The sequence below is a fragment of the Maniola jurtina genome, chromosome 18, assembly GCF_905333055.1.
Source record: "Maniola jurtina chromosome 18, ilManJurt1.1, whole genome shotgun sequence".
NCBI classification, from domain to species: Eukaryota; Metazoa; Arthropoda; class Insecta; order Lepidoptera; family Nymphalidae; genus Maniola; species Maniola jurtina.
The window spans coordinates 11,204,755-11,219,778 of NC_060046.1; the positions used below are offsets into that span (position 1 = coordinate 11,204,755).

General features: G+C 34.9%; 1 long non-coding RNA gene across 1 annotated transcript; it reads right to left on the reverse strand.

Moving 5' to 3' along the window:
* Positions 1-165: 165 nt before the first annotated feature.
* Positions 166-7,528, reverse strand: LOC123874395. Its single transcript, XR_006797907.1, has 2 exons — positions 6,638-7,528; positions 166-947 (listed from the first exon to the last, which is right to left on the reverse strand). It is a non-coding gene; the product is annotated as an uncharacterized LOC123874395 (long non-coding RNA).
* Between the last annotated feature and the right edge of the window lie 7,496 nt (positions 7,529-15,024).

Genomic DNA, 15,024 nt, shown 5'->3' on the forward strand with positions numbered 1-15,024 from the left:
AAGACTAAAGAAGATGCTATGTGAAAAAAAGATGAGTTGGTTACATTAGGTGACTTAAATTGGATTCTACAAATTAATAACTACCCTTCGTATAGATACAGAAATGAATCTTATAAGTTAAAGCCTGACCAGAAAAATCAACTACTTCGCCATATTGCGAAACCCCGTGGAACTAATTTATACAAGACATACTTAGTGACCATAGACTATATTATACTATTGGCGCCCCCAAAGCAAGTTTTTTTATATTTTTGGTTAGAATATATAAGGATTATTGCTTTTAATTTGACATAAAGGTATCTTTGTAAGGTAACATAAACTACCTTTCAGAAAAATCCTAGGTCTACATAATATAATACTGTGATATGATTTATCGTAATTGCGGTTTTATATACCCACGGTCTATCTAATAACTGATGGCAACGCCACTTAAAAATAGTTTTTATCTCACTAGCTCGGAAAGCATTTTCTTTATCGTTCGGAATCTACATGGAAAAGTCTGTGTCTGAAAAGAAAACCCTGAGAACGAATCCACGTTTTCAGCGTTCCTTACTACAACTACAATTATTGTGCAATCCAAATGCCCGTATTAAAGTGAACCTTATAGTTTTATAATCATATACTTATGTAACGGCCGTATTAACAAACGTTACTATGAGGTCTCACAGTAAGCTCGAACGCATAGTGTAGATTCCACCAATCAGATCATTGTAAATTGATGTGATACAGTCATCTGATTGGTGGAACGGACACTGTGCGTTCGAGCGCACTATGAGACCTCATAGTAACTAACGTTTGTGAATACGGGTGTAAGTAGTTCACCCCATACAAAAGACTATTTTGATACCTGACTGACAGAATAATAATAAGATTTTTCCATGCATATGAAGCTCAAAATAATACATCGTTATATGAATGAATATTCGTGTAATTCATAAATGCCTACTCTAAGGTTGGGTACAGGAGGTGTAGAAAAATGAGTGAACGAGTCGATGGTTGTAATAGGACTGACTTTTATTCATGCCACATTAGTATACATGAATGTGCTTATAAACTATTGACATTACACTGTACACCTCCCATGGGGTGGTAAAAAAATTATTAATGTTCTATTACATAATTTTTTTTTCTTAATAGCTAAATATAAAATACAAAAACATTTTTGTTTTTTTTTAAATCGTAGGGAAACAATATATTTCTTACATCTAATTACAATATTGTTATATTTTCTTACAAATACATACAGTTAATCAGTTAAGTATAGTTTAGTTCTATTTTTATGAATAACATCTATTTTTCCATTAGTATATTCTATTTTTACATTCGGTGACAAGTCTTCAATTACTTTATATGGTCCTAAATATAAATCTGATAGTTTATTGCCTGTTTCATTTTTAATTAAAATTAAATCGTTAGGCTTATATTTTATAGGATTAACATATTTGTCGTATCTAAATTTTTGTCTATATTTACTATTTATTAAATTGTTACGCGCCTCTGTTTGTGAAACTTGTAAGCGATATCTCAATTCTTGAGGATAGTTATCGTGATTGTAAAGAGGTTCTATTTTCGTTGAAAGATTGCTTGGTAGGTTACACTTTTTACCATATACTAGTTCAAAAGGTGTAAACTTTGTTGACGAATGTACAGTTGTGTTATACGCAAAACACCAAAAAGGAAGCCATGTACTCCATAAATCTGGTCTACCTTCGGTCTGAATTCTTAGAAAACTTCCTAAACTCTTATGTGAGTTTTCTAAGGCACCTATACTTTCATGGTGGTATGCTGTTGAATTTAGTTTAGAAATATTGAGTAACTTACAAACCTCTTGAAATGTTTCCGATAAAAATTCAGATCCTCGATCTGTTCCCACAATCGTTGGTATTCCATGAACAAGGATAAAGTTATTTACAAAAACACGCGCTACTTCTGTGGCTGTTTTTGTAATCAATGGGAATGCGCATACATATTTTGTTAGTTCGCATTGTAGCGTTAAAATGTATGTGTAATTATTAATATCTCTATCTAAGGGTCCAACTATATCTAAAAATATTTTTTCAAAAGCTGAATGAGCTGTTGAAGTAATTACCATGGGTTCTTTCACCGTGGTGGTATATTTTTGTTTTTGGCATTTAGGACATTTTTTTACAAAATTAATTATGTCTTTTTCCAGTCCTGGCCAGAAATAATATTTCTTTATGTTATTTAACATTCGTCTAATGCCCGCGTGGCCACTTGTGGGCAGAAGATGAAAGTCGTTTAATATAACTTTTCTATCATCCATGTTATCTATTCTATTTACGTCCTCTAAAATACATAAACGAGGTCCTTTCCATTCAATTGTATTCTTTATCTCCTCTACTAACTTCTTAACAAATATATTATTGTTATTACTTTTAATAAAATATATTTCTTCTACATTTATTCGTTCACAAAACTCACCTAGCTCTCTCACAAATGCGGCTCGCGTCAATTGCGATTGAGAAGCAGGGTTTATAAATATCGTCATTTGACCTCTGTCATATGAAAAAATATTATTTTCGCAATTAATTTTATTTTCTTGTCGCAATTTATTTAAAATTTTCGCGTCTATAAATCTTAACTCAACTGCGTTCTTTGGTTTAATATGACTGTCTACGACTATTGGCTGATCAGACCTGTCGTCGGTAGAGATCATATTATCCGAAGAAGCACTTGTATCTAACCGTTTCCTCTGTGCACGCGTCATCACATTTACACTATCACACATCTCTTTCAAATCTTTAGAACTCATAATCACTCGAGATAATGCGTCTGCAGCCACATTATCTTTACCTTTCACATACTCTATCAGATAGTCATACTCTTCCAAGGTCAATCTAAATTTAAGCAACCTACTCGAAGGGTCCTTCATACTAAACAAATAAATTAAAGGTTTGTGGTCGGTAAGAATTTTAAAAGTCCGACCGTACAAGTAAGGTCTAAAGTATTTTATTGCCCAGACCACAGCTAAAAGCTCCTTTTCAATAGTCGGATAATTCTGCTCAGCTTTGTTGAGACTTCTACTTGCGTAAGCTACTGGACGTCCATCCGAGTTTGATAAAATTGCACCTATCGCGTAACCTGATGCGTCTGTGTGAACAATAAACTGATTACTTTTTGAAAAGTCAGGGTATTGTAGAACTGGTGGTGTCATCATACATTCCTTTAAAATATCGAAAGATTTTTGACAATTACTATCCCATATAAATTGAACCTTTTTTCTGCATAAAAGATTTAAGTTGTAAGCTTTTTCGGCAAAATTAGGTATAAACTTTCTATAATAACTAGCTAATGCGACGAATCGTCTTACTTCGTCAGCAGTTTTTGGGATGGGGTAATCTTTTATGATACTAACTTTCTGAGGGTCGGGTACGATGCCATCGCCTGACACTACGTGTCCCAAATAAAACAATTCCTTTTTGAGAAAATCACATTTTGCTGGATTTAATTTTAAGTTAACGTTACGAATTCTTTCAAACACTTCAATTAAATTTTTGTTGTGATCTGATAAGTTCCGTCCAAAAATAATTAAATCGTCAAGGTAACAAAGACATTTTTCGTAGGATAAACCAGCCATTGCCATATTCATCATTCGTGAAAATGAGCTTGGACTTGTTTTAAGACCCATAGGCATTCTGGTCATTTGATATTGGCCTGAACTAAAAGCTGTGTATTTTCTGCTAGCTGGATCGAGCTCAACATTATAAAAACCTTGATTCAAGTCTAAGTGGGTAAAGTATATACATCCTGATAATGAGTCTAATATGTCTGTTATATTCGGTAGGGGAAATTTGTCATCAATAATACAGTTATTTAATTTTCTATAGTCAATGACTAATCTCCATTTTTTCTCCGTACTTGAGTTCGATTTTTTCGGAACTAATAGAACAGGGCTAGACCATTCACTGTTACATGGTTCTATTATGCCTTGTTTAAGCATCTTATCGATTTGTTTATCCATTTCATTCTTTTGTGAATGCGGAAGTCTATAAGGCTTGGAATACACTGGTGTCGTATTGGGCTTTAAAGAAATTGAATGTTTATAAAGCTTAGTAGTGGTAAATTGGTCACCTTCAAGGTAAAATATGTCGTTATATTTTGCACATATATTTTCAATACTAGATTGCTCCTCCAAATTTAAATGGTTTAAATTTAGTAATTTGAATAAACGTTTCACTCTATTTGAGTCTCTACAGGGATTTTCAAATAAACAAACATCATAATCACTAGCCTTGTGTATAATAGGCTTTATATCCTGTAAATAAAAATCGGTTTCAGTAGTATTCAAAACTTTTATAGGTATTTTTCCGTCCTTAGGCATAACTAGCATGCTCGCGATAAAAATTCCATCTTTAATTTCGGATGCACAGACTACGCTCTCTTCAGTCATACTAGTAGTAATGTAATGCGTAGATTCAGACCTAGCAGGTATAGTCAAAAAGTTAGGTTTCTCAACTTCAATATTATTTAACAATGGTAGTATGAATTTTATTCCATTAAAGTTCAATGTTAAAATGCAATTTTCTAAGTCAATATGAGCTCCGTACAAAGAAAGAAAATCTAGACCTAAAATTCCATTGGCCATACACGGTAAAGAATCAAATACATAGAACTCATGCGGTAATTGTACACCACTTGGAGCAGATAGTGTTAAATAAACAGAGCCTTTCGCTTGGATTTGACCCCCCACGCCGTTGATTAGAATACGGCGGTCGGCTATGGGTGTATTGTTACATACTATTGTTTTGCAAACCGCTGAAATGCTTGCGCCGGTATCTAATAACCAGAAGCATCTTGTATTGTTCAAATATAATTCTACGTATTTTACATTTTTCTGTAAGGTTAATATAAAGGGTTTATTCTCGAAAAAACTGATTTTGGTTTTCAGGGGAGGATTTAATCTGACAATCCGATTCTGATCCGCCCAACATATGCATGACATTTCTAGTCTGTTTAGCTCCTCGATTTCTATAATAATAATTATTATTATTAGAAAACTTACCTCCGCGACCTCGTGTCATCCCACGAGCGCCGTTCTGTTTTCCTCTCGAAGAAGAGTAGTAGTGCGCTGAAACCTGATGCCCTAATGCTCGCCCTCTGCCAGGTACATAATATGATGGCCGTGAACCTGTATACTTACCTGTATTCCATCTACCTGAGTAATTATTAAAATTCCTAGACTGGTAGTATGTACGCTGTTTCATGGTTAATAAATCACCTGCTGAAGGGGAAGGGTTCGAGATTTCTTCATCAAGGGCACCCTGAATTGCATCCTTAAGCGAATCGTAGTTCCTGGCTGTAATTACTGTGCTAAGTGTACGATTACGCAACCCGTCGGCAAACTTTTTAGTGACAAATTTTTCATTTAAGGGCTTAAGTACCGCATAAGCATTTGAATCACCTTTTGACTGCGATATTGTAAGGTCAACAAAAAGTTCTGACATTTCTTTCCCATAATCTTGTACAGATCTATTATTTTGCCTTAACTGTTGTATTTTATTTTGGATAGCTATAGGCGATTTTTGTGGCAGTAACACACGCCGCATATCGCTAACCAAGTCATTGATGGCTGTGTAATTTGGCTGTAATTGCAATTTAGCATTTTGTGATAGTCTACTTTTTAAGATGAATTGAATGAGATTATTTTTACAGTCGGGACTTGTAAGCAAAGAATCATAGTAAATAATATTATCGATTAATTGCTTCACAGATATTTCAGAGTCATCGATGACTGGCAGTAATTGTAATGCTACTTTTAATTCGAATTTTGACATTTTGTTATAATTTTCACAAGACTCGGTATTACACAATTTTAAAATAGTATCATATAAATTGAAAAAATCATTACTTAACTTGTCAAATCGTAAGCATTCATCACCCTTAAAAGATACTGGTATTGAAGCTAATTCTTCTAAAATCGAATTAAAATTACTTACTAAATTGTCCGCTTCACTTAACTTTTTAGATATAATTTCACCTTTTCTCCGACTTGGGCCGATTTTCACTAAATATACCTTTATCTTGGAAAGTTCGTTATATAATTTCAATAAATCGTCATACATCACTGTCCATCTTGCACTTTGCACTAATTGTAATAGTTTTTTCTTGAATAATAAAATATCACGATCCACAAGGTTTAGCACGGCAGTTCTCACACGAACGCTCCAGTGCTGGTCCTCGTCCTGAAGATCGGCGCGACCGTCGAAGCACGTGCTGGGTTATTTGGCTTCTCATCCAATTTTCGTGGCATTTTTTGTAAAATTTGAAGAATATGTAAAGTACTCCCAGTAACAAAATTGTGCATATAATAATCACAATTATATTGATTGAGGAAATATGCCAATGTAATTGTTCTATATTGGCATTGTTTTGACTATTCTGATTGATAAAAATGTCTTCTTTCTCCACCTTTGAGTTGCACATTATACAGGTGTTTTTATATTTTATAAGTATTTATTTATTTGAGTCCGTTTGGCGGGGTCGCCATCTAAGGTTGGGTACAGGAGGTGTAGAAAAATGAGTGAACGAGTCGATGGTTGTAATAGGACTGACTTTTATTCATGCCACATTAGTATACATGAATGTGCTTATAAACTATTGACATTACACTGTACACTACTATCAAACTGTATGCAAAATTGTGATTCAGTTTTTAGCTATATTTCTCATATTGGATTTTTAAAAAGCTTTGTTCATTTTATTCATACAAAGCATTTTACTGGGTTGATAAAAACTTAAAAAGCTCGAAAACTGTTACCTATAAAAATACACAATTGTAAATCATTGACGTAAGAATACTATATAGATACACCTTCAACCAATAAGTACAAAGAGAAATTCAATATATTCCTAATTTCGAACACAGATTTTCGTCTGATACGGTTTTCTAAATAGCTATTATGTATGTGTATTGTGTACTCAAAAAAAAAAACTGCTTCGCGCTAGCGTAAATTAATTTAATATCATTTTTTTAATGAAATACTAATACATATTTTTTTTATAATTAGGAAGATTGCCTTCTTTCGTAAATTTAAATTCGTGTTGATTTTCTTTAAAAATAAAAACAGTTAATTTTTTAATTGAGCAAGATATTTTGTAGCTGGTGGCCAAGATTCGATATTTTTTTAATTATATAGCTAAACTATATATAGGTACTAACTAGCGCTTGGCTGCAATCAGACCTGCTAGCAAGTGATGATGCAGCCTAAAAGGAGCGCGCTTGCCTAGAAGTTGCCTATTCACTCTTGACTTAAAGGTACCCATATTAAAAGTGGGAGAGAAAACTGATGCCTGACTGATGATGTTCGGTTTAGAAACGAGGCAGCAAATCGCTTCGTACGTGTTCGAGGAATTTCGACTACGTACGGATGCAGACCTCAATTCAAATATAATACATATTTCGTTTAGGCCAACTTGTGGCTCTTATGATTCTTTATAATAATATGAAAGTTAAGACTCTACCACCGATTTAGAAATCAGATTTTACTGAGAAGAGTCCCGATATCTATATTTACTAATAAATAAAATTAAAGTGTCTGTCTGTTTGAACGGGCTAATCTTCGGAATGGCTGAACCTATTTTAGCGGGAGTTTCACAGACAAAAAAAGGTTTAACCAAGGAGTAACATAGGCTAATTTTTAACCGACTTTACAAAATGGAGGAGTTGTATTTTTCTACCTATGTACACTGATATCTCCGAGATTTCTGAACCGATTTCCATATTTTTTTTTATTCATAGAGGAACTTTGTTATATTGTTCCATAAAAAAATTGGATTCCAACTCCTGAATCCTTATGCTTATGCGTCATCTAGTAATTAATATACCTATGTAGTTCAAAGTTGCTGTCTACCTATCTTGGTTTTAATATAGCGATGATATAGTTTAGTTTCTCATTTACTTCCGTTACAGGCTACAGCTGCTTACTCAAAGGGAATTTAATAAGTTTTTGAATGGCGTTTTTATCTTTTCTTTATGTTGCGGACGTAAAGCTGACAATGGGGCTTTTCGTGCTCATAACCATTGTTGGCTACATTGTCTTTGTTCCAATTATGAATTAACAATGTTACCTTTCAAGCTACCTTTTAGTGACTTCACTAAAAGGTAGCTAGAAAAGGTAAAAGGACTGAAATTACTGTACGCTGGACCTGCAATTGCCGAACTGTAGCTTTCTTTCATCTCTCTGGGCTGGTTTCCACCTATTTTGGCAGTCTATATACCTATGTATGTATGTAGGTATGTTTTTATTTCCTCCAACGTGTAATTGTATAGGTCAATTCAATTCAGTGACTGGAATATAATTTTATGAAAACTTTGGTGCTATTACGCACTGTCAGTAAAGTATCCTGGGGCTCGATTACGATAAAATGACGGTTACAATGTAACGATCGCAATCGCCCGATTTGTTCATTCAGTTCTTAGGTAGTTAATGCTGTTTTACGCCATAGCAACAATATGCGACATTACTGCATGCTAATTTTGCGGCTTAATTAAGCAATTAATAAGTAAGGCATTTGCATTTCGTTGCTCTGTTGCGGCGTGATTGAAGGATAAAGCAACAAACCAATAAAAATAACACACTTTCGCATAATCATCATCATCGTCAGCCTGTGGACATCCACTGTTGGACATAGGCCTTCCCTAAAGAGCGCCACCACACCAACCACCTTCCTCATCCAGCCTCTTCCCGCCAGCCGCTTTATATCGTCGGTCCATCGTGCTGGAGGGCGTCTCACACGCTTGCTTATATGCGGTCTCCACTCAAGGACTTTCCGGGTCCAACGGTCATCGCCTCTACGACAGGCATGGCCTGCCCACTGCCACTTCAGCTTGCTAATAGTTTAGACTATGTCAGTGACCTTGGTGCTCCTGCAGATCTCCTCATTTCGGATCTTTCGCATAATTTACGAGTATAATATGGATAGAGATACGGCTCTGTAGCATGCTGCATTGTCGTACTATGTTGCTCTAGTGTACATAAAGTTTTATTTCATAAGTTTGATATAATTTCGCTCGATACTTAAGTACTTACTTATTTATTTATTACGTAATTGAGTTTTGATTTAACATTAGATTTAACTTTACCTGTCTTGACCCATGTTGATCCCTTGTCATACCCTGTCACGCTGCGGTAATTGATAAATCTATGATAAATTAACCCTAATTCGCACGAGCGTTAAAAAAGCGTTGCGTTAAAACCCGGCGTTGCGCTGAAAATACAAAGTACGCGTTAAAAAAGCGTTGACGTGTGAACAGATACTTAAGAATGCATTTGTTCTATTTGAACGCTTTTTTAACGGACGTTCAAAAAGCTCTCGTGCGAATGAGGCCTTACGGTTAAAACTACTGATTAAATTATAAATATAATATAGGCAAGGTTATAATTATAATGACATTCTGATTAATGAACAAGGATCACGTTTATGATATGAAAAATTATATTTATTTAGAATAATATTAAATAAGATTAAAACCAATCTTAATTACTTATCTAAAGTATAACCAGGATGAAAACCAAAAATAACGATTTTTCTATGAAAAATGTACTTACTTAAAAAATGTTTAGGTATATTACTTATGTAGGTACTAAATGCAATTATTATATTAATTATCCTTAAGTTAGTAGATATACCTAAGTTATTTTTATTTAAAAAAGTGCACCAGAAGTTCTTTTGCTTAATACACTTGCAAAAGTAAGCGTTCAATTTGTATCAGTTTAATCATTGTTTATTGTATTGGTAGGTTATATAGTTATTGTACAATTATTTCCAAACTCAGCCATTTATGGACAGTATTTTAGACAGTAAGTTGTGTCTGTATGTTATTATATTTAAATCAAATAGAGTGGGACCAAAATTCATTTAAAATTACACATAGACTAAAGGAAAAAATGGATGACACCCTTGCGAAAAATGTGTTCGAGCGTTGACAATAATTGTGTCCAGTAACGTGCACAAGTTTGAAGCCAGGATAAGCATCATTTAGGTAGGTTCCTATTACTTGACGAATTAATAAACAATGAACGTTGAGTTAGTTCTCCTGAGGTAAGCAGTACTTTTATGCCTCTATGGACTGCACGGCACTGATTGTGTACTGAGTCGTGCTCATTGCATTGTTCAAGCGTTCATGTGCATTACTGAAATCTTCTCCGAATGTTTGGGGGATTACTTTGGTTTTTCTTAGTTTACTTAAAAGTCAAACAAGTAGCTTCTCGTTGAAAGAGCACTAGCTATACGAGGCCCATACGACCTTTTTTTTTTTTAATCTTTATTTTTTGGGACTTTTGCCTTGTTGAACAAACAATGAAATCATTATACGAGTGAGTTGTTTGAGTAATTTGTAATTTTACCTACATAATATTTCTTACCTGTTTTTTTTATTTTTTCCATCACTATATTTTGTAAATCATCTTTGCGTTCATTTATTGTAATGTTATTGCGGCCTTTCTACTTTTTTTGTGTACTTATTCACGTAGTTTTCAGTAAGTAGTTCTTTTTTGTAGTTTCAGCTTTTCTTTTTAACTCCCGACCCAAAAAGAGGTTTGACGTGTGTATCTGTGTATGTCTGTGGCATCGTAGCTCCTAAACTAATGAACGGATTTTAATTTAGTTTTTTTTTTTTGTTTGAAAGGTAATGATAGAGAGTGTTTTGGCTATAATCCAAGAAAATCGGTTCAGCTGTTTGAAAGTTATCAGCTCTTTTCTAGTTACCTACTGTAACCTTCACTTGTCGGGGGTGTTATAAATTTTTAATTTACACTTGTACACATGCTGTGGTCGTTTGAAGTAGGTTGCATCGTATGTATTATCTACTTATATAACTTTTAGTGCAAGGATTATAACCAGTTTAATGACCCAAATATTTATTAAAGCCAGCCAAAGCTAAAGCTAAAGCGCCGCCCGCCGCCGCCAGGCAAATCGCGTCGCTTACGCGTTTCCCCGTGAAGGTTTCAATGTTTTGTTTATCTTTTAAACAAACTAAGGAAAACTTAAGTATAGCATAGCACTCAAGTAAGTGTTACTATCGCAACAGTTTTCGTTACTGGCAGAATTTGTTATTCTCGCCAAAACTGTGCATTTCTTTATAATTTTTATTTTCAAAGATTATTCGCTAGGCCATTATGTCTCTCTATACATATAAAGTAGCTACAAAAGGCACTGCTTATCACTATACTAGGTACATATCTATACTTACATATAATAAATCAATCGGTTCATAAATAAAAAAGTTATGTCAATTTAAAGAATCACGGCGAACATTTTTAACGTACAGAGTACGTACTACACGCCTCGCGCCTGAGCGTCCGTAGCTATATAAAGCGCGCTGATTCCACGCGAACGAAGTCGCGGGCACAGCTAGTAGGTAATTATGTCTGTCTTGAGAGTGATGATGATCGTTAAATTGTACCTAGCCTTTAATACTTCTTTATTATTGGCAGTTAATTTTTAACCCTCATTTCATTAAATGAGAGCTGGAAAATTCGAAATATCGAGTCGTAACATTTCCAACAGCACGATTAAATTGCTCGTCTCTTTGATTCAACTGTAAATTGTTATATTTATTTATGATTATTAAAGTGCGTTGATAAAGCTGACCGTCTACAGTCTATGCAATAAAATGCAGGTACAAGTTTGCACAATTAATTATTATGAGAGCTGTATTCGTATGTGAGCTTATTTTATATTGTATGCAGTTTCATATCTAGTGGGCGGTTAGCTTTTTAATTAGTTATGTACCCTAGCATAAAAGACAATGGATTAATTAGGCACTTAAGCAAATAATGTCAATAACTAGTATTATCTTTTAGTATGTTTTTATACTGAGTGATTAAGATACTTAATAGATTTTTCTGTTAAACCCTCGAATTTTTACGTTTTATTTAATGAACCAATCACATTGTTAAAATAGGTAGGTATTATAATTTCACAATAAAGTTTTTTTAATAAAAATTCTTCCCGAGAATTTTATTTTCCCCTCGCGAAAAAAATATTTATGTTTATTTAAATGAAGCCAGTTGCAAGCATGTTTTTCAAATCTGCTTGGCCTGATTAAAATTTTTAGAAGCAGTTCGTTTATTTCTAATTAACAGGGCTCTCAACGCCACTTACTCCATACAATCGTAGTCCGCGACCGCGTTACTTTGAAACCGAATATTTTAACGGAAATCTGGAAAACCACAATATAGATATTAGTTCCCGGAACGTTTCTACAAAATTCCATTGAGTATGATTGGTTAGTATTCCAATGAGAGACGAACTACGTTTGTATGGAGCGAGTGACGGAGAGACCGCTCTTAAGTCTAGGTAAAAAAAAGCTTGATTAAAAGAACATAAAAAGTTTACTTGGTTTTTAGACTGATTTGATGAGTTACAAGTGCTGAAATTAGATACAATCTAATTTCAACACTTGTAACTTAAAGTATCAAGATTCAAAGTGAGTAAGTAGTTCACATAATGAATTTTAGGTTCTTTTAAAGTCAACAGTAAACTCATGCATATTGTATTAACTATTATCGCTCCGACTAAGAGTAGTTGGGTAATTTATATGGTACGACAAAATAGTGTTAAACTTCGTGCGAATAAAATTTTTAGTTCGCGATTTTACGCACCGAGAAAAGTTAGGCAGTCAGAATTTGTTCCTACCTATATTTCTATATCTTTTCAAAACATGACCGATAACCTAATCTAGATAAAATTGGGCACAAAGATAGCTTGCATACTTGTACCTCAGAAATATATAATACTAGAGGATGCCCGCGTGGTTTTCAGGTTTTTTAAATCCCGTAGGAACTCTTCAATTTTCCGGAATAAAAAGTAGCCTATGCCCTTCTCCGGGATGTATCCCAAGTCTGTACCAATCTTTATTAAAATCGGTTCAGTGACCGGGCCTAGCAGACAGACTCACTTTTGCATTTATGGTATTATTAGTAAGGGTTTAGCTCCATCGAAAACAGAAAAATTAGGTACATATTTTTCTATGAAATTACATAAATTCTACGTGAACGTATTTAGGGGTAGCAATCTAGAACATGGAAATAAATAGAGAAATCACCTAGGGCAAAACGGACATCGTGTTTTGACTTGCAGTAGAAAAACCCCAGTGCATAGGCTTTGCCCTCGATATAAACCCGACTGCAAGAGCATCGTAGAATGCATTTGGGGGTAACAGCTGGAAAGAAATAGACAAAGTAACATAGCTGTACAGTGTAATGCAGCAGAATAAATCCAAAGCAAACTCAATGCATATAGTAGGCGACAGGGTCGAGATGGCAATCGGGATATGAAGTGGGGGGACGCCCCGCACACCTGCACGTCACCCACGCTATCTCCATGGGGTTATTTATTTATTTTGCCAAATGTGAGTATATAGGTAACAATAAATGATGGTTCATTAAACTCCTGGATACAATAAAAATAAAAAAAGTGCAGATGAGGGGGGCGTCCCCACCCCGCTTTCCATCTCAACCTGTCGCGTACTATAGGCTTTGCCCTCGCTGTAAACCCGAATATAGGACCATCGTATATCTTGATCGTATCCGATACATACTCAGATAAATCTTAACATATAAATGGATCATAATTACATGCACGTTACCTCCGCGCTCGTCTCAGGAGTTACGAAGCTAAATATTTAACCGAGCTTAAGTAATTACTTAGTACGCGAGAGCTGCGGGTACGACACTATAACGTACAGGTACGACGCCGAAAAGACTAATCAAGAGACTAAAGGTGCCCACGCACTCGAACTGAACTGCAGCGGAAGTGCGCGTCGCGGCAGCGCCCCGCACGATATTCTCTCCAGCCGTTTCGCTGCAGTTCAGTTATAGTGCGTGGGCACCACGTGCGTGCAGTAGACATGTTAAGCCCTAAATATTACCAAGATACAATGCATAAAGGCTGTTTTACGCGAACAACGCAACGCGAAATTGAGGCATGCTACAGGGTGCATCCTTGACTACTTAAGAGGATTCATACCCCCTGAGTCCAATTTTAAGCAATTTTGACCCTTATAGCTTGTTAATCCTTGTCATGGATCCTCTTAATTCAACTTGTACAGTACCCGACAAGAAATATTGCACATCGAATTTTAGAAAGAGATTTTAAGTTTATAGAGCGTTGTCTCTGTCACACGTACCTACCTATAGTACGCGACAAGTCGAGATGGCAATCAAGGAATGCCCGCACACCCGCACTTAGATATCCTTAAGTATTTTTTAACCCCCGACCCAAAAAGAGGGGTGTTATAAGTTTGACGTGTGTATCTGTGTGTCGGTGTATCTGTGTATCTGTCTGTGGCATCGTAGCACCTAAACGAATGAACCGTTTTTAATTTACTTTTTTTTGTTTGAAAGGTGGCTTGATCGAGAGTGTTCTTAGCTATAATCCAAAAAAATTGGTTCAGCCGTTTAAGAGTTATCAGCTCTTTTCTAGTTTTCTTGTAGAAAAGAAGGTTAGATAACCGTTAGGTTCATAATATTATGTCAATTGACAAATGTCAAGCTGTCAAGCTGGACGTTGCCTAAATACATAATTATTTATTTGAAAATGATGTTTTGGAAAACTCAGATACTTTAGATCGTAGGCGCGGAATAGTCCAAGAAAATCAGTTCAGCCGTTTGAAAGTTATCAGGTCTTTTCGGTCTTTTCTAATTACTGTAACCTTCACTTGTCGGGGGTGTTATAAATTTTTAATTTACACTTGTATAAGTTTAGGTTAATATAATAGGTATTGCTTATTAGCTCTACTCGTAGGCTAGATTGTAATGTTAGTAAAGTACTGCCGTCAGCACTTTAGGTTTAATAAAAAAAATACTGCATTGTTGCATTTTATTATTACTCCGGCGTAAAACAGCCTTAATGGTTTAAGTTGATATGTCAGTCAGTCCGTTTATCCTTTTATATACCTATGTACCTATAAGATTATGATCAGTTAAGTAGGTGGGTACATACATTGAGATTTGAGATAGGCTTTAATATAATCTAGGCTGGCAATATACTAATGTAGGT